This window comes from Lissotriton helveticus, chromosome 10 (genome assembly GCF_964261635.1).
Source record: "Lissotriton helveticus chromosome 10, aLisHel1.1, whole genome shotgun sequence".
Taxonomy (NCBI): Eukaryota; Metazoa; Chordata; class Amphibia; order Caudata; family Salamandridae; genus Lissotriton; species Lissotriton helveticus.
The window spans coordinates 207698521-207718193 of NC_136071.1; the positions used below are offsets into that span (position 1 = coordinate 207698521).

Here is a 19673-nt window from a genome sequence, read left to right on the forward strand (position 1 = left end):
ATGCCCTTCAAAAACCTATTTACAATTGGGGACCTGAACAAAGATGACTGATCAGGAGCCTCAGGAAGGCAGAAAGAGCAGAAAGGTAGCCATGATAGTGCCCAGAGCAGAGCCCTGCTGGGCAAGAGAAAGAAGGAAGAGGAGAACCTCAGAAAGGGGGGCAGAGAGTGGATCCACAGCCTTTGCTGTGCACCATGCCACGAATCTGTTCCACCTGCAGGCGTATACCGACTTTGTGGAGGGATGCCTGGCTGCCAGAATTACATCACAGACTTCAGGAGGCAAGTCAAATGGCCTCAACTGTCGCCGCTAAATCTCCAAGCTTGGAGGTGGAGACCGGACAGGTTCGGGTGGAGGACCGTCCCCTGCTGCTGCGACAGAAGGTCCTCCTGAAGAGGCAGACGAATCGGGGGATCGACAGACATGCGGAGTAGCTCTGGATACCAATATCTTCGTGCCCAGTCCGGAGCCACAAGAATAACCTGGGCCCGGTCGCACCTGAACTTCTTCAGCACTCTGGGCAGAAGTGGTATAGGCGGAAAGGCGTACAATAGACCGCAACTCCACTCGCGACGAAAAGCGTCGCAGAGCGAGTGCCGCCTTGGAAATTCCAACGCATAGAACTGATGACATTGCGCGTTCCCTTCTGTGGCAAATAGATCTAACCAAGGCTCTCCCTACTGCTGAAAGAGGCCTTGCGCCACGTCCGAGTGCAGACGCCATTCGTGATCCATCATGCACCGACGGCTGAGTTCGTCCGCCCTGGCGTTCAGAGAACCTGCCAGGTGTTGAACCACCGGAGTCACGCCCTGATGTTCCAGCCACTGCCAGAGGCGCAGAGCCTCCTGGCAAAGGGTCCACGACCCCACCTCGCCCCGTTTGTTGCAGTACCCCACATGGCGGTGGTGTTGCCCGTGAACACCTGAACTACACTCCCCCGGACAGAGGGGAGGAATGCCTTTGGTGCAAGCCGGATCGCCCGCAGCTCCAAAAGGTTGATGTGGAGCTGGGAGTCCGCCGGAGACCAGAGGCCTCTGATCTCCGCCTCTCCCATGTGGCTCCCCAGCCCTGGAGGGACGCGTCCGTCACAACAACGTGCTCCGGTTGGGGTAGGGAGAGGGATCTGCCGCTGCCCAATCGCGGTCCGTGAGCCACCACTGCAACAGTCTTGCAGTGCCCTCCGAGATCAAGACATGGTCGGACAAGTTGCCCTGATGCTGGGCCCACTGAAACTTCAGGTCCCACTGCAGAGCCCACATCCGCCACCGGGCGTGATGCACCAGAAGGATGCTGGAGGCCATCAGCCCCAGAAGCCGCAGCGTCAACCTGACCGAGACTCGGGATAAAGGCTGAAAGATCGGAATCAGAGCCTGAATATCCCGAACCCACTGTTCGGGAGGATAAACCCGAAACTGCGCCGAGTCCAGAACCGCTCCGATGAAGAGGAGCTTTTGAGAGGGACACAGGTGTGACTTCGGCACATTGATGGAAAACCCCAGCAGGTGCAGGAGGTCGGCCGTAGTCTGGAGGTGGCTGACGACTGTCTGGGGCGAACCCGCCTTCAACAACCAGTCATCGAGGTAGGGGAAGACTGAAACCCCTAACCTGCGCAGATGAGCTGCGACCACCGCCATCACTTTCGTGAACACCATTGGGGCGCTGGTAAGGCCGAAGGGGAGCACGGTAAACTGAAAATGCTCGTGGCCTACCGTGAACCGCAGGTAACGCCGGTGAGCCGGCAGGACGGGGATGTGAAAATAAGCGTCCTGCAAGTCCAACGCTACCATCCAGTCTCCAGGGTCTAGGGCAGCTAAAACCTGAGCCAACGTCAGCATCTTGAACTTCTCCTTCCGGAGGAAGCCGTTGACCTTCCGTAGGTCCAAGATAGGGCGTAGGCCCCCTTTGCCCTTCTTGGGTACCAGAAAGTAGTGGGAGTAACAACCACAGCCTACTTCTGGCCCAGGAACGCACTCAATGGACCCCTTGGCCAAGATGGCCGTAACGTCTTCTTGCAGAAGTTGTAAGTGATCCCCCGACACGCGATGGTACTGCGGTGGCATGGCTGGAGGGGTCGACTCAAAGGGGAGGGAGTAGCCCCTTTGGACGATTTGCAGCACCCACCTGTCCGATGTGACAGTGCGCCAGTGGAGGTGGTGATGGCGAACCCTGCCCCCCACTGGCGTCACATGGGCCTGAAAGCACGGACTAGGAGGGTTTTGAGGCGGATGCTGCAGGGGCAGGTGTGAACTGGCCTCGCCACCGCGCTGGATGGTAGTCTGCGGCACGTGGCTGGCAGAACATGTGGGGCGCCCCTTCCTTGGCCACGAAAGGGGCAAAAGGCAGCCGTTTGCTTGCGTGGGGTCGAGAGGCCCAAGGACTTGGCAGTAGCCCTGGAGTCCTTAAAGCGCTCAAGCGCATGGTCTGCCTTGTCGCCAAAGAGGCGACGGCCATCGAACGGCATGTCCATAATCGTGTTTTGGACATCGGACAAGAAATTGGCGGACCTCAACCAGGCGTGACGACGAATCGCCACCGTCGTTGCCATCGCTCTGCCTAGAGAGTCGGTAGTGTCCAGCCCACACCGGATGGAATACCGTGCTGCATCTCGGCCTTCCACAAGGGCCTGGCCGAGTTTAGCCCGTACCTCCATCGGGCATTCTGGCAGCACGGCCGCGACCGTGTCCCACAGAGAGTGGGTGTAGCGGCCCAAGAGGCACGCGGTATTGACTGACCGCAATCCCAAACTCAGGGAGGAGAATACCTTTTTTCCATAAGTCTCGTACCTCTTGGATTCCCAGTCGGGGGGAGCCGACGGGAATGCGGTCTGGGAATTGGAGGCCTGGATAACCAGGCTCTCAGGGGTGGGGTGGGTAGACAGAAAGCAAGGGTCACCCGGAGCCGGGCGGTGGCGCCTGGCCACGTTCCTATCCACAGGCTGCGCTGTGGCGGGCCTGGACCAAGTGCCCAAAAGAACGTCTGACAAGGCCTCATTAAACGGCAGCAGAGGCTCGGCCGAGCTTGACTGCGGTTTGAGGACCTCAGTGAGGAGGTTAGTCCTCACGGCCGCGATGGGGAGCTCAAGGCCCAGGGCCTTGGCCGCCCTCATCAGCACCACGCTATAAGAAGCCCCCTCCTCCATAGCCACGCTAGGAGGGGAGACAAACCCAGTGTTGGGTGAAGTGTCCAGACCACTGGCCTCCCCCTGTCCGCAGAAGACTGACACTCACGTGCCAGAGGGTCGTCAGACCCCTCCCAATCCTCCTCATCACCCACCGCCTGGTACTCAGGCTCAAAAGATGGGGTCGGATCATGGAAATAAAAATCTCCCATCGGCGTCGAGAGCGGCGCCGCTCCGGCGCCGGACCCGAATCGAGGGCAGGACCAGGGACGACGTCGTCCTGGGACGGTGTCGGGGGCGACACCCGTAAGACCGACGCCGGCGAGGTCGTGAGGTAGACCGGCGGCGACTCGGATACGGAACCGGACCCAGAGGGGCCCTGCGGCATCGGGACCGAAGTCGCCGACGGCCGAAGCCCCCGGCCCGCGTGGGGACCCAGTCGGAGCCGCTTGGCCCGAAGGTGCCGCGGAACCAGACGGAGGAGCGAGCGACCTCATGGCCATGAGGAAGTCAGCAATCTCCCCCGGCATCGCGTCCTGCCCAGGGACCGGCGGGTGTGGAGCAGGCCGCGACACCTGCGGCTCCAGCGGAGCCGCGTGGGCGGTGTCGCCTGAACCCCCGGTCACGTCGCTCGAGCGTCGGGGGGAGTCAGAAGAGCGATGATGCCTCTTTGACTTCTTGTGCCTTTTACCTGAAGACTTCGAGCCTGAAGACCGATGACGACTCCCGGAACTGTGGTGGCTCCGGCCCCGCGACCGGTCCCTCGACCAGGGTGGACTGCCGAAGCTCGAGTCGCTTACGGGACCGCTCCCGTCTAGCCTTAGACGTCAGGGCCCGGCAGTCGGAGCAGGACTTGTCGTCGTGGTCCAGGCCTAAACAGTGCAGGCACCGGTGATGGGGGTCGGTAACCGACATCAGTCGGTTGCAGTCGGCGCAGGGTTTAAACCCGGGCATCCCTACCGGCACCGTCGGAGTCGAATAGACTTCAAAAATGGATCAAAAAAGATCTCAAAAGCTTATTCAAAAAGTGACTAGGGTACAACTTTTTCCAGATCTGCACTAGCTGGCGCGGAAAAAAGAAGAACTGACGTCAGCACGCGGAGGCGGCGTCTAAGTACTCCGACGACGTCATCACGGCGCCCACAACGCCGACGACGGACGCGGAGCCGTGGACGACGCCTACCGACGTGCATGGGTATTGCTACGCAAAACATTTCCGGATCCAGTCTGGCGCCTGGGGATATTCTAAGGTAAGGAATCTATCACCAACGTGTCTCTTTCAGAAAACAAAGACTGCACCCCAGATCACGGACGCTCACCCACCTCTGGGTTTAAGTACGAGACGAACCGCAGAGTCAGCGACGGCCACCCGATTCCAGCCTCAACCACAAGATGTAGATTAGGGTATTTTTGCCCCAAAGACAGGGGGCCCACGCCTTGCACAGGGGACTTATGATGGGCCAAGGTTAGAACTCCCATCAGCTGCATGTCCCTATGTGGTTATTTTGGAAAAGACCCCTGAACTAAAAAGCGATCAATTAGAAACCACCACCCAATTAATCCACAAAGCCAGATATTGGATTCATAAAGTTATCAACAATCAGACAGAGGGGCACTTTAAAATCTTAATGGCACGAAGAGTTACCTGGCTGGGCAATCAAGATAAATCTATTTTGGGGAACTGTGTAGTTTTAACTCTTAAGACACCGACTATGGAAGAAAAAAGACTACATTTATTGCCTAATATGCCGACAGCAACAACACAAATATTTGCCCTATCACTTGGCTTTTTTCTCTAAACTGTTCTTGCATCAGTCATACACAAATGGAAGAGGGGACCACATTTCAATTCTACCCTCGTCGGAAATCCAAACGTGCACAAGATGTGGAGTTTCTAAAGCACCACTTGTACCAACCTCCAACCGATTCATGGTGTTGTCGGACTTGGATGCCTGTGACTGACGAAAACCAAGGAGGGGACTCAAATTGCAGTAGTTATGGGTACCCCTGAATGTCTGGTCTCCCAAATTCCACTCCCAAAAGATACAGATAAATTTACAGCCATCACATGGAATGTTGCAGGCCTGGGACTAAAACTGTTGGATCCAGATTGGCTAAAGCACACATCTACCTTTGATTTAGAATGCCTCCAAGAGACTTGGGTAGTTAGACCTATCCACATAGATGGTTACAGATCGTATTATACCCCGCCATTGCCTCCGAGTCTGGTCAGGCAAGGGGTGGCATTGTGACACTATTAAAGAATACCTTAAGATTTGAAGTACATTCCTCCCACAATGATTCTCATTATTTTAATATGCCACACTTGAAAGGTCATGATGGCAACACTGTTGTATAAATTAATTTCTATAACAATATTTTTTGGGGGGGAGATGTATATGGTTGCAACCTTAGTGGAGGAAAATATAAACTTGTTAATTAACTCTTGCAAAAAAGATCTAGGAGTGTTATGGATGGGCAATTATAATGTACACTCAAGCCCCTTTGCTTTAAACTCAATATGTGGCCTAACAGGCGAAGACGGAGGGGGTAGTGTGCATTTATGCCATAACCAGTATGGTAATGTATTAAATCAGCTCATTATCACAAAAAAATTGGAGATACTGAACCCTTTGTCAGAAATCACCAGCCTTCCGTTAAATACCTTCCGCTCTAGTCTGACTAGTTCCACTATTGAATTTATAATGGCATCAGCATCCCTGAGGGGGGCCTTTAGTAACACTACGGCTACATTTCTAGGCTTTAGCAACCAGGCAGCCGTACACTGCCAAATGTGTTGGGAGGGAATCTATGGTTCCAATATCACACATATAAAACCATACGTCGCAAGGAAGAATGGGATAATACTGAAGTGGGAGAGAATTGATAGGGCAGTTTTCACCCCTCGGGTAATAGCGAGCAGGCAGAAAGAAATTGTAATTGTCTAGATTGAAATCCGGTCCCAACGAGTACCATCGTGGCCTTTGAATCCATTCTGCTAGAAGTAAAAAAGAACCTTACGAAGAGTGGTGGGACTATGAAAAGTAAGGGACAGAAAGAGCTTGACCGGCACTGCACTAAAGCACATACCAACTCACAGAGAACACTCAAGGGCGTCCCAAGAAACCCAACCCTGGTTAAACAGACCCGCCTAATGTATACCACAGATAGAAAGAATAGGTTAAAAAAACTGAAGGAAGAAGTCTGCGAAAAACTACTCCAAGCATCGGCCACAAATAATTCCAGGGACTTCAGGGCAGTGGTTAACGCCCCTTTTTTTAAACCACACACAGATCCCAACCTTGACAATTATGTGGAGGAGGACGCCTGGGTGGAGCACTTCAGAACATTTTTATGGAAAAAGGGAAGGTTCCCGGGCGCTGGGGGACGATTTCGTAGTGACATCCAATACCGTGCTTTCTGCTAATTATTTGGAGATAAGCAAAGCCCTAGCGCAATGCACCAGTAACAAAGCTTCAGGTCTAGCTGGCACCCCAAAATACTTTTTTTATCGTGAACTCTGGGGGCCAGTGCTTACTAATGTGTTTAATGCAATAGCCAAAGTGGGCCCGCCTGTATCATGAAATAGAGCGATTTTCATACCCATCCATAAAAAGGGAGCGGAGTCTGACCCCAGAAACTATAGGCCAATGTCCCTCCTTGATAGCACGGCGAAACATATGGGCAAAGTATTATTAAATATATTGGAGGCCAGGGCAGCGACAAATATAACATTCAGGTCCAATATGGCTTTAAAAATGGTAGAGGCATACAAGATCAATGTGTTAACCTGAATCTGCTTACAGCAAAGTATACCCGTGCCAAACAAAGTAATTTATATATGGCCTTCATGGACCTAAGCGCAGCTTTCTACTGCGTTGCCCATTCCCATCTTTGGAGGATCATGAAGGAAATGCAGGTAGACCAAGCAATAATCACTTTTATAAAGGAGTTGTGTTTAAAGGCCGAAGCCTGCATACGCCAAGGACAACAGGGGGAGTGTGCACCAGATGGTTTCAATTACTCAGGGGGTCCACCAAGAGTGCATCCTCTCCCCTTTTTGTGTTCTCCTTATATACTAATGGAGTAGAGGCCCAATTGTTAGTATCAACCCTGGAAGTCCCTACAATAACCAAAACGCATATTCCAATCCTACTGTACGCAGACTATGCATTTTTAATCGCACACAAGGAAAGGGCCCTACAAAAATTGCTAGATACTTATGTGAACTTCATGCAAAGCCTGGACTTACAAACAAACACGGCTAAGTCCTTTATTTTAGTTGCAGGTCAAAACCTGAACAATCCCCCTTCCTTATTTCCGACCATAAAGCGGCTCAGAAGGAGCTGTTTTCATACTTTGGGGTGACCTTTGACCATAGGTTATCATGGTCCAATATGGTGTCAAACCGAGGGATTATGTTAGAAATGAGCATTGATGCTATTTACTTGTTTATAAAAGAGCTGGGCTCAAGACATTTAGATATGGTTAAAAAAGTATATGGGGCAAATTCAAGTTCCGTAGCATCTTATGGAGCCTCGGTATGAGGTTATGCGAATGTAAAGTTGATACAAACAATCAAAAACTCCTTCTGGAAAAAAATGATGAGCCTCCCAATTAGTTGTTTTAACTTTAATTTACATCATGAGCTGAATATCTCCTACATTACTGATCAGATAAATGTTGCACCAATTCTCCTCTGGTACTCCATATGGAGAAGAGAGACAGTTGACCTCACCTAACAGATTATTGTGGATTGTTTGTCACTAGAGGATACCGTGGTTGACGTATGTCAAAAACACTCTTCATGCATTGGACCTAGGTACTTTGTAAAATAACAGAAACATGCTTGATTATATCGAAAAAAGGCCTAAAAGCCAGATTTTTAAAGTTCATGTCCGAAGCTAGACTCACTGCCCGGATCAATAAAGCCACGGTTCGAGAGTACCTGGAAGGCCCACTGTAGAGTGAGGGGAAATCATCCTATTTAACATTGTTATAAACCCTCGCCACAGATTTATCTTAATTAGATTTCGCCTTAACCTCATCTCGTGTATGTTGGGCTTTCCGGTGGGCACTTACTCTACCCATGATCTTTCATGTTGTCCTGGCAATGGTTCCTCGATCAAATCTGATTTGCACATTTTCATTTTCTAAAAATGTTATTGTGAACACCGGGAGAGATTTTTACTTCCAATTATGAGCATGCATAATTTTAGACAATGTCGCGTGACCCTGTACTTTTTACTAATGTTGTCCAATCCTTTAACCTACTTCTTTGTTGCCTTCTTTCTTTGTCTGTCGCTGAAAACCAGGAAACTGTACATTTGCTGAGATGAATTGTTTTTTAAATATTTTTAAATATTTCTAACTGGCTTTTAACTGTTCTTATTGACGTTTTTACTGTATACATTTGTGATGTATATATGAACTTTTATGATTAATTTGCATTAATCGAATAAAGTAAAAATTTGACTTAACGCTACTTGAGTAGGCTGTCTACATGTGATAACAATCCAATCTCCATTTTCAGCCTTCTTTGTTCTCCTCAACCATCCAAATCTACTCACCATATTAACATCTGCATAGGTAACCAAGGAATGTTCACAACACTTGAACTGAAGAGTAAGTGGATAGATTTACTCTTTAACAGCAAGCAGTTTACAATCGCAGGGACTGTCAAATGGGGAACATTCTTTAGAACTATTCAAAGCGGCTGCTTGTGGAGGTGGGGGGATTTATAGTATTTCCCAATCTTCCAGTTCTGGAAAAGGTGCACGAAAATGTTGCATATGTTTGTCCACATCATTCATCTTATACGTCAAGTCTTTTGATTTCTTCTCCAGCAGCCATTTCTTTTGATCAAGCACCAAGGGTTGTATACCTTAAACAGGGTAGCTAGAGTTTTAAGATGAGCATCTTACATTGATGCATGAATTTTTTCAATACTCTTCTCTGTGAGAGCTTAGCAGGACAAGCATTGGCACGAGGGTGAGTTGAGCTTCAACGGAATGGGCATAGTCTGAGGCCGGGCCCCTGCAGACGGGTGCTAGATTTTGTTTTACCGTTCTTAATATAAACTGAAAGCTGAGTCGAGTTGTTGAAAGCTGGAGGCAAGTGCTCTGCATCATGATCTTATAGTATGGCTTCCTCCTCTGTATCACATGGATTGTGGGCCTTGAAAATTGGAATAGATGAAGGATTATTCTTTTCCATAAGATCCTCCAACACGCAGCCCTGCATACTCTTGTTTAGTTTTCATTTTGCCAGTCTCATGGCTTTCATCTTCTCCGTATCCGAATCTGTATCAACTCAGAACCCTGCTCCGAGATTTCCGACAGAAAAAAGGAAAGCTTCCAGTTGTTCTATTGACTCTTGAGAGTATGAGTGACTGGCTTGTGAGTTCAACTAAGAGGGTGGTTGTACAATTTTAAGGTCTGAGGAAATCTGAATTGTAGATGCTTGCAAGATGTTTACTATGGATATCACTATAGAGAGTGTATAGCCATCAGCTTAACTCGGCACGAGGATGGCAGAGGAGGATCTGAAGGGGGTGTTACTAGGCCCACTGCAAAACCTCTGTCCTTTGTGCCTAGTCTAATATAAATGGGTCAATTGTTGTATTAATTATATTTTCAGTTTTTTTTTTTTTAATTGTCCTCAAGTCAGCATGGCATCTTACAGGTCAAGGACCATTTCCTGGTGCCCTTATATCGTATGGACCCTTGCCTTTTCTCAGCCAGACAGTTCTTTCATCCAGAGGGATAGACATCTCTGCCATATTCTGCTGTAATCATAGGACTCTGGGAGAAGAAAAAAAGAAAGGAGAAAGCATCTCAGCTAACTTAGCCAGTCCACAAAAACCTTCCACAAATCCCTTGTTCGGGGTACATTGCCATCTGTTGCAGTTTTGCATGTCCACCTGGCCGCTGCCAACCAGGCACTAGGGTGTGGTGGTGCAGAATCTGTCCAGTGTTTACAGATCTCTTGTCTGGCCAGCAGTAACAAGTAGAAAAGCAGCCCCCTAGATTTACCATCTAACCTTATTTCCAAATCATGATTCACCCCGAAGAGCACAAGAGCCGCTGTCAATGTTAGTGGTGTCTTCAAGATGTCACAGACAGTAGATTCTACCACCTTCCAATATTGCTCTATTTCAGGGCATGTAAAATTAATATGACTATCATTGGCTTTTGGTGTTTTATATCTGTTACAACTAGGAATTGGATGAAATACAAACGTGGCTATTTTCTGTGGTGTCCAGTACAGTCCATTTATTGTAAAAAAAAAAGTGATGCCCTTTGAAATTTGCTGGTGTAACTAAAGAGTATAGCATTTTTAGAGAGCTCTTCCAAATTATTTGCAGGTCTTCTTCCTGGAGTGCATCCTGCCAGATGGTAAATGGGGGGGGGGGGGGGGGGGGAGTCTAATTTTCTATCTTCCGCTTCCATCAGTTGCATATACCACTTGGAGACTTCTTTATTTTTTGCCCTTGTGTCTTGGATATCTTTCTCGAAGTCCCATTGTGACCCTATCGCTCGAGGTATTGTAGAGAGCCAGGAAGTTAACTGAATACATTTAAATTTCGATAAACTATTTTCGGTTTTGGCTTTCAGTACTTCCCAGGGGACCAGTTTCCCTTCAAATAGGTTTTCAGCCCATTAGTCATCCCGCTTGCTTCAATGGTAATGCCAAGCCATCTTTTAGACATTCCGATGTACCGGGAGAGTCCCAAATAGGGGAAAATTTCGAGTAGTACCCTATATTTAGCATCTTCCTCATTGCAAACCATAAATTTAAGGATGCTGTTAAAACTTTTAATCTTACGTCCTTAACAAATTTCTGAGCTCCAAACTTACACAAAAATGCTGTCCCAAACTCATTTGTCATTTCCCGCAATATTAAGCCCCAGGTGGTTGAGTCGGGGTCCCCTATAAGCTTTCAAAAGTTTTTAAATTGGAATGAATGCCATATAGTAAATCTTGAGATCTGGCAGAGCAAAACCTCCCCCACGGATCCGTCTTTTTAGCTTCTTCCATTAGAGACGTATTCCTCGAGATGCCCAGATAAAGCTAGTTATTTTCTCTTGTATTTTGCTTATCATTTCTTTAGGGAATTTTGGCGGGATGCAGTTAAATATATATGTCGATTTGGGGAGGATGGACATTTGTATTAAGTTCACCCTCCCGTAGATAGTAAGAGGGAGGTTTTTCCATCTAGCAAGGGTCTCTTTTCCCACTCTAACTAAATTCCGGGCCAGGATATCACTATCTGTTTAACTATATTAATCCCTAGATATTTCATCTCAACGCACCCTCTATCGTCCCACCCATCTAAGTTCCAAGCCATCACCTCCATTTTGGTAGTGTTTACTAGATAACCAGAGATTTCCCAGAATTCCTTAGTTAGTTGTTCCATCCTTAGTATCGTTCTATCTGGTCGGAAGTATAGATTATAAGATCATCTGCAAATAGGGCTATTTTGCTACAGAAACCAAGCAAATGAATAGGGATTATCTGCTCATCCTTCCGCAGGAGCTGGGTTAGGGGTTCAATATAAATGTCAAAGAGGAGGGGGAGACAGTGGACAGCCCTGCCTCATACTTCTAGTGATCTTAAAAAGCTCAGTCTAGGCTCCATTCACCAAACTCTTGGCTGTAGGTCCTTGATATTGATTTTTTTATAGCCTTTATATAGCCCTTACTAATACCCATTGATTCCAAAACCGCCCACAAAAATACCCAACACATGCGATCAAATGCCTTGGCAGCATCTATTGTAATTACAGCCAAGGTAAACGATTGCGTGGTTGCTAAATCGATAATCCCAATCAAGAACAGGGTCAGTTCCTATATCTGTCTCTTGGTAACAAATCCCTTCTGGTCTACGTGGTTTAGCTGGGGAGCTACCTTGGCCAATCTCCCCGCCAAAATGCCAGCATAGATTTTATAGTCAACATTTAGCAGGGAGATGGGCCGGTACAAATACGCACTCTTCGGATCTTTTGTAGGCTTGAGAATCATCGTGATTATGGCTTCCTTCCATTAAGCTGGGATTTCTTCCTCCCCCTTATAAATCGAGTTGAACAGTACTACCATATCTGGATTTATTTTGTCAACAATTGGTTTATATAGTTCTCCTGACAATGAGTCGGGCCTGCTGCCTTTCCACTTTTTAGGTATATAATTTGTTCTCTAATTTCGCCCTCGGTGATTTCGGCTTCTATTATCTCCCTGCCATCAATTGAGAGGACTGGAACATCCAATTTTTCCAGCCAATTTTTTAATGTCCCCTGTTGTGGCCTAATTTCTTCAGTGTATAGTTCTGAGAAAAGGGAGACCAGGCGAGTCTTAATCTGGTCTTCCTTATTTGAAATATCCCCCTGGGCATTAATAATTAGTTCTCAAATATGATTCCGGGGCCTATCGGTCCTGGCCTTCCAGGCTAGCAGCGCGACGGCCTTCTCCCCATATTCAAATAAATCCATGTTACCAGTCACCCACTTCTCATTGTACTTGGTCTCAAGGGTCACTCTATAATTTAGTCTTGCCTCTTTCAATTGTTTGATTAAGGGCTCCCTGTTCTGGGAGGGATCGAGAGACTGCACCTTTAATTCCAACTCACCGACTCTCCCTTCCCGACACTTCAGTTTGGCTTTATCACGTTTATTTAAATACGATGCTTGATTTTGCAATACCCCTCGCATATATGCCTTAAAGGAGTCCCATATTATATATAAGGGAGCGGACCGGGCATTCTCAAAAAAGAACTCCTTAGCCCTTTCCCTCACAGTAGCGGACACCTCCGCCTTTAATAGAATTGATCTTTTTAAGGTTCATCTCGTGTTAAAGCCTACTCTCACTCCGACTAGTGGAACACTTACCAGGGCATGATCTGAGACATGAACTGGTAAAATATTTATATCTTTAAGTTTCCCTGCCCACAATCGGTCTACTAATAGGTAATCTAGTATGGAAAAATGGGAGTATTTTTTACTATGGATGGTGTACCCTCGTTTTTTCCCTTTTAGCTGCCTCCAAATGTCCACAAAACCCATTTCGTAAATCATATGCTTCAGGGCCTGCCTTGTCTTAGGTGCCTGAACCTGTCCACTAGCCCTGTGGGTGGATCTATCCAGTAATGGATCTAATGGGGTGTTAAACTCTCCCCCAATAACAATGGGAGTGGTGACTCCAGCTAATAGCAGGTGTAATTCGGTTATATACTGAGGGTCATCTACATTAGGCCATAATAGGCCACACATGTAAATACTATACCAGCACACCTTAGAGTTGCTATAACCCACCTTCCTGAACTGTCGATTTTAAGGCAATTTAATCAATTCCAGAGCCCCCCCAATCAATATCGCCCCCCTTACAATACTCTATTTGATCTGAGACTGCATAGCCCTCTATCCACTTTATATTTGTATACACTTCCCTCCTTTCACTTAAATGGGTTTCTTGTAGCATAACCGCGGCGGCGTTCCATTGAGTGGGCGGGGCCGTGTCAACCAACGGACGTGCGCAGCACTACGTAGGTAGTGCTCGCGATGGCCGTCGGCCGACGGGCGCAACGAAAGGGCTAATGACTTGTGCTTTAGACTACTCCAAATATTTCAGTACTAACCTCCGCCTACCCTTGAATCTGCGACCATTTATATTCCAGGTTAATACCTGGAGAGTGCTCTCACGCCCTAGGCAGACAACCCCACTAGCAGAAATATTAGCCGTGCCTTTACTTGCTTGGAGCTCTGAAAATTACCAGTAGGGACCAGTCTTTCTCACTGGCTTGTAGTGATACAGAGACAGGGACTGTTAAGAATGCAGGTCTTGCGGATCCTGGGCTCTTGTGCAATCAGAGACAAGACAAGTGTCAATCTCCCAGCCCTGGTGCAGCTGAAGTGCTGGATCAAAAATGAGAAAAAAATCCTTCAGTGCCTGTCTCCTAGCAGCAGGGGCCATTGAGGACTTAGGAGATGCAGTTTCCAATGGTCCTGATGCCTCTATGGCTGGAAGTGTGGAAGTGTGCAAGTGAGGATGATGCGGTGCTACCTTCATTTTTATTACTCCTTCAACAGGTCAAGAAACAAGGTCCCTTACGTTTCATGGGGGCTGCGGCAGCTTTCCATGAGGAACGGTGTTTTCCTTTGGTGGATGGAGAGTGCCCTAGAAGTTCAGAGGTAGCAGTGGGTGGCTGCCAAGACTAACAGAAGTGAAGCTGCGAGCCAATGTCAACATAGCAGAATAAGTTGAGCTCACAAAGGGAAGAAATTTCATTTTTGGACTCATGGAAGGCAGCAAGGAGTGGGACAATAAGGGGGGCATTTACTACTCAGCACAGACACATCATTTCATGCTGCCATCTTGAGATGGCAATTGCAACAGTCGATTATGCTAGAGCTTTTACTAAATGCAAATTAAGGCAATTAACATGTAGAAATAACGTGTAGGCCTTAAATGAGAAGCCACATTTTAAAAATGTCAAATGGGAGTACTAGACTTTCATAGTGAGCCATGTTACTTAGAAATGCTTTTGAATGCAGTTTTTCTTTTCTTTTACGGATCTTAGGCCAACATTCTTGGTAATATGAAGATGTGAAGAGTACAATGAGAGAAGGTGCTGAACTAGCTTGATTAATGTTAGGAAGGATAGTTTTTGACCTTCCCATAAATAGATTACTCAGACTACAATAGTGTAGTAAATAATGTCGTTAAAATGTATTTAGATGTTTCTTTATAAACATGACTTGTGAGTTAGGATATTGAAAAAGTGATGATTTCATGTATGTAATGTCAGACCTAACCGTCAACTGTTTTGTTGAGAACTGAATAGTGAGCACTAACCTTCTATGAACTGTTTTGTTGAGAACTGAATAGTGGGCACTAAACTTCAATTTGTACAATATTTTAAAAGGTCTGTAAGACATTTGTTTAAACGTAACTTAGACAGTAGAAGCTGTCCGTTCCAATGAAGACATTGTACTCTGATTGGATAAAGAGTCTCGACTTCAGCAACATTTGTATTAGCTGTAGATATCGAAATATTATAATAGTGCCTGTTTCCAAGGCTGTGTGGCAGACGTTCCCAGGTGACTTCCCTGTGAGCTTCCTTTCATACCGTTACCCATATTCTCTGCGCTCTGAGCAGACTTTTCCAAGCTCTTCATCGAGCTATTCACTGAGACCCATATATTTCCCCATTCACCAGAATCTATGCTTTACCTTTGAAGACTCCACTGAATATTCTAAACTCCTCTTCATGGGAAGTGTTATTTGTACTGCTTTCAGCTTTATGCTTACACCTGTCGATTTCGAACTCTTTATGGTTCGAACTACCTTTCTTGTCTCAATTCTTAGAATAGGGAATTACTTATGGAACACGCTTTATATGTTATATATTGTATTGATAAAAGGATATTTACTAAAGGATTAGCATTTAACCCTTACAACTTACATCAAATCTCATTATTGACTCCTAAGAAATGATTATTATACAGAGGTAATTACAATTATTTTGATGTGCAGCTTTCATCTTTGCCTGTGTTCAAGGTCCGGAGACCTTAGGGCCCAGTAGACTACAGGGACTTTTCTTTCAGAAATGCAGTGACAGAAATGTGGATATTGTAAACCAAATATTTTTCAAGTCTCTGCACCACCAATCCCTTCCTTCCAAGGCCACAAGAGCACAATCTTTTTACAGGAACTGATTCAGGTGAAAACTGTATATAAGACTCATCCTTTTTTCTTTGTTGCAATTCAGATACTTTTGCCACACCGGCACTTTTGGATCACTGCGCGGTTATCCAATGGCGACTGAAAACTCAGGGCAATTAACTGCCTTTTTTCTTTTTTACTATCTTCTCCTCTTCTCTTTCTATATAGGCGGTTAAGATTTGTTTTCTTTCCACTCATGGAAGAGGTATATAATCTCCCTCTTTAAACGCACCTTTTAGGGAAGAAGGAAGTTATGCTCAAATTTGGTGGTAGCCCACATTTGGTAGGAGAACCTCCAGGGGTTTAGAAATCTTTGTTTGGGTGGGTACGGGTGGACTTGGGACAGAAATCGGTGGGAAGGCATTGGGTTACATCAGAAAAAATGGAAGGCAAATTCTGTGGCAACACCAAAATGATCATACATATAGTTCAGTGTCAATCGTCTACAACTTCATTTTATTGCATTAGAATGTTATCTTGAGATGTTAATACTCTGCAATCTGTTGGTAAGCTGTGGAATGTGCAGAATGAGCTCAGATATATTGTCCTGAAGTTTCAATGTCTTCAAGAAAAACATCTGATAGAATATGATAGACACAAGCAAAGACAATTCGCTTTTACAATCCTGGAGGCAACTCACAAGATCTACCATTCAGGAGGTTGGCGTTCTTAATAGAGTCAAGACTGGCAATGCATCAATGTCAGTGACAGCTGGCTTTCTGAGAGAATGTCTATTAGCCATGTCTGCTTTATGCACCCAACACTTGTGACATATTTTTTTGAAAAGATCATGCTTGAAAGAATGTCATTTGGGAAGGTCCCAATATCATTTGTGGGGATGTAAATGTAGTTATTCATCCCAATCTTCACAGAACTAATCCTAGGGGCTCCTCACATATGGAACATACCGTGCTTCGCCACATAATGACTTCATATGGGGTTAAGGACTGCTGCCATCATTTTCACCCAAATTATCCAGGCTTTACATATAATTTATTCTGCTCCACACAAAATGTAAGCATACAGTGATTTTTTCTTAGTCGCACAACATATGTGCCCCTTCTACTCAATTTAATAATAGCCCAAAATAATGTTGGATCTTAACCCATTTTGATCAAACATTTCAAGTGGACATTTGACAGAAACCTTCTCTCTAGCCCAAAGTATCAAGCATATATGTTCAAAACCATCACTGATGGAACTAAACTATTTTAAACACCACATTCATGGAGTGTGATTTGCCTAAACGCAGAAAAACCAAAGGTGGCGATGGACGGAGCGTTGACAATACAAACACTCAATTTGCCTAAACGCACTCAGAGGTCCACCACTTACATTTTCAATACCTAGGGTTAAACTGACAAAATGGGGTGCAGCACAATTTAGAATATCTGTTCTTAATCTTGAAACTGAACACACATCCTCAATACAAACCAATTCACCGCCCTCTAGGAGGGAAATGATATACAACAAAAAGAATACAATTAAAATGATGCTCAAAAAGAACCTATAGGACAAAGCTATTCGGACAGCTACTCAGCTCGGTCTTAGTTTGCTTCAGGACAGGGAATATTTGAAGAATCTTAGACTTGAAGCTCAAGAAACAATCTATTGGTAATAACATGGAGGTTATACAAGATTCAAAGAGGTCAGAAATCTGGGACAGAAATTGCATCATTTCAGTCTTTCATAAATATTATTCCACTCTATATTGAAATGATGGTCTGGGTAGTGCTGAACTGATATAAACTAACTTACCTCGGATCATCAATACTCAAATCGTCCTACTGGAACCCACAATCACCCACCAAGCATGAAATCAAAAAAGCTATTTCAAGTCTTGACCATGGGTAAGGCTTTAGGTCCAGATTCTTCCCACCTCAGAATTCTATGCAACATTTTCAATTGTTCTAGTAGCCTGCATCCTACAAATATCGAACTTGTTTAAAAAATACTTTTCCATCCTTCATAGAAGGAGACTCATTTTGCCATTTTGTTTAAAGGATAAAGATAGCAAAGACGGTGGGTCATATCGCCATATTTCACATGTTAAGAGTTATCCTAAGATCTATGCTAAAATCTTAACCAATAGACTATCACCCTGGATAAATGTATGGGTAGATTCTACGCAGCGTTGCTTCATTCCCGCACAACATCCTACCAACCACACTAGCCCTGCCACACCATTTTTGAAATAAGTATAGTAACTAGACGGCCAGCTGGGATGATCCTGCTGAATGAAGAAAAAGCAGTGTCCTGGCCATTCATCTGGCAGATTTTAATTACATTTGCTTTCAGTCCCTTACTGTAATTGTATTTATATAGTGCTTACTACCCCTGACGAGGCATCAAAGTGCTTTTCGGCAAGTAGCATGCTACTTCGGAACTCAAAAATGATTAGTGGTGAATTAGTATAGGAAAATATTAAATTAATTTGAGTGGTGACATGCAAGTCTGTTAGTTGGTTTGAAAATGATAGTAGAGGGAAAGGTCTAAAAAGGGTTTATTTGGAAATCATAGCAGTAGAAAGATGTTTGGGAAGAGTAAAGGAGAAGAGTCTCTAAAAGTGGATTAGGGAGAAAGATGAAGTATCGGATGAGTCTAGGATGGATACATGAGGGAAGGGTTTAGAAAGGCTTGTTTGGGAGATCTGAATAGTTAAGGAGGTTTGAGATGATGCAGGGTAGTGTAGAGAATGGAAGAGTCTACAAAGGGTTATTTTGGGGATCACCGTAGTAGAATGGGGTTTGGGACGAGTCAGAGTGGGGAGGTAAAGGATATATTGAGAGAGGCATAGGGTAAGATACAAGGTAGTGCACTGGAGATGCTGATAAAATATAAAGCTACAAAAGTACACTGAAGGTATATATGTAGAGGATATATTGAGAGAGGAATAGGGTGAGATATAAGTTAGTGCTTTGGAGATGCTGAATTGGGAGTAAAGTAATAAATAAAAAGATACATAAGTACAGGCAAGGTATTTATATTCCAAAACAGTATTCAACCCCTAGATAATTGATTGACAGCCCATACTGTCTGTTTGGGAACGGTGTCATATACATTTTCAAGCCCACCTTTGCCAGATTTCTTTCTGGAGGAACAGCCAGAAAACGTACAACACTTGGTCGATAGTTGGACTGATAAAATGACAGAGTATTACGGAAGATTAAATTATTCAAAGCACATATATATGGGTGATAACATTATGAGTGTTTCTCGCCTCCAGGTTCATCATTTTACATTTATTCAAGAGATCTATCACACCCAAAAAAATATATGCCTTGAGCAATCGCCATATCCCTCAAGGTTTCAGATGTTCCACGTTAAACGTTGATACATTCCATATCTTCATAGACTGTTAACATTGAAGGCTTCTGGTCCACAGTCTTTCAGGAATTAAATAAGTAGCTCTGCACTCCTATTTAGTAGTTAGCCAAATTGATAGTGTTAGGCGTTTAACCTGACATCTACTCTAAATAGGACGATACCACATTTGTTGCAATACTGTTGGCTAGCTTGTGTGTACCTAGACATTGGCTAGGTAGAATTCCCCAGCTATTTGTGAATGGCACTTCAATTCCTAAACATGTCTGGGTTAGAGATGACTATATTACACAACACTTGAAGGTAACTGAAGCACATGTGGGAGCCAATCAGCTCCTGGATGCAGGCACTTCTTCACTGAACTGCTTCATATCTGGTGTATTTGTTCATACTCATTTATTTAACATTATTAACATTATATACATTCTATATCGCTCAACTGAATTACGGCAAACCCTGTAGGTTGCATCATCTCTAACAATTTTTTTTTTTAAACTGAAATAAAATAAACTGCAT

At 45.2% G+C, this 19673-nt stretch overlaps 1 protein-coding gene across 1 annotated transcript in view; it reads right to left on the reverse strand.

Annotated features, from left to right (window-relative positions):
* The window catches only part of BAIAP2L1 (BAR/IMD domain containing adaptor protein 2 like 1), a 558841-nt gene that overhangs the window by 299980 nt on the left and 239188 nt on the right, over positions 1 to 19673 (reverse strand). The window lies entirely within an intron of this gene.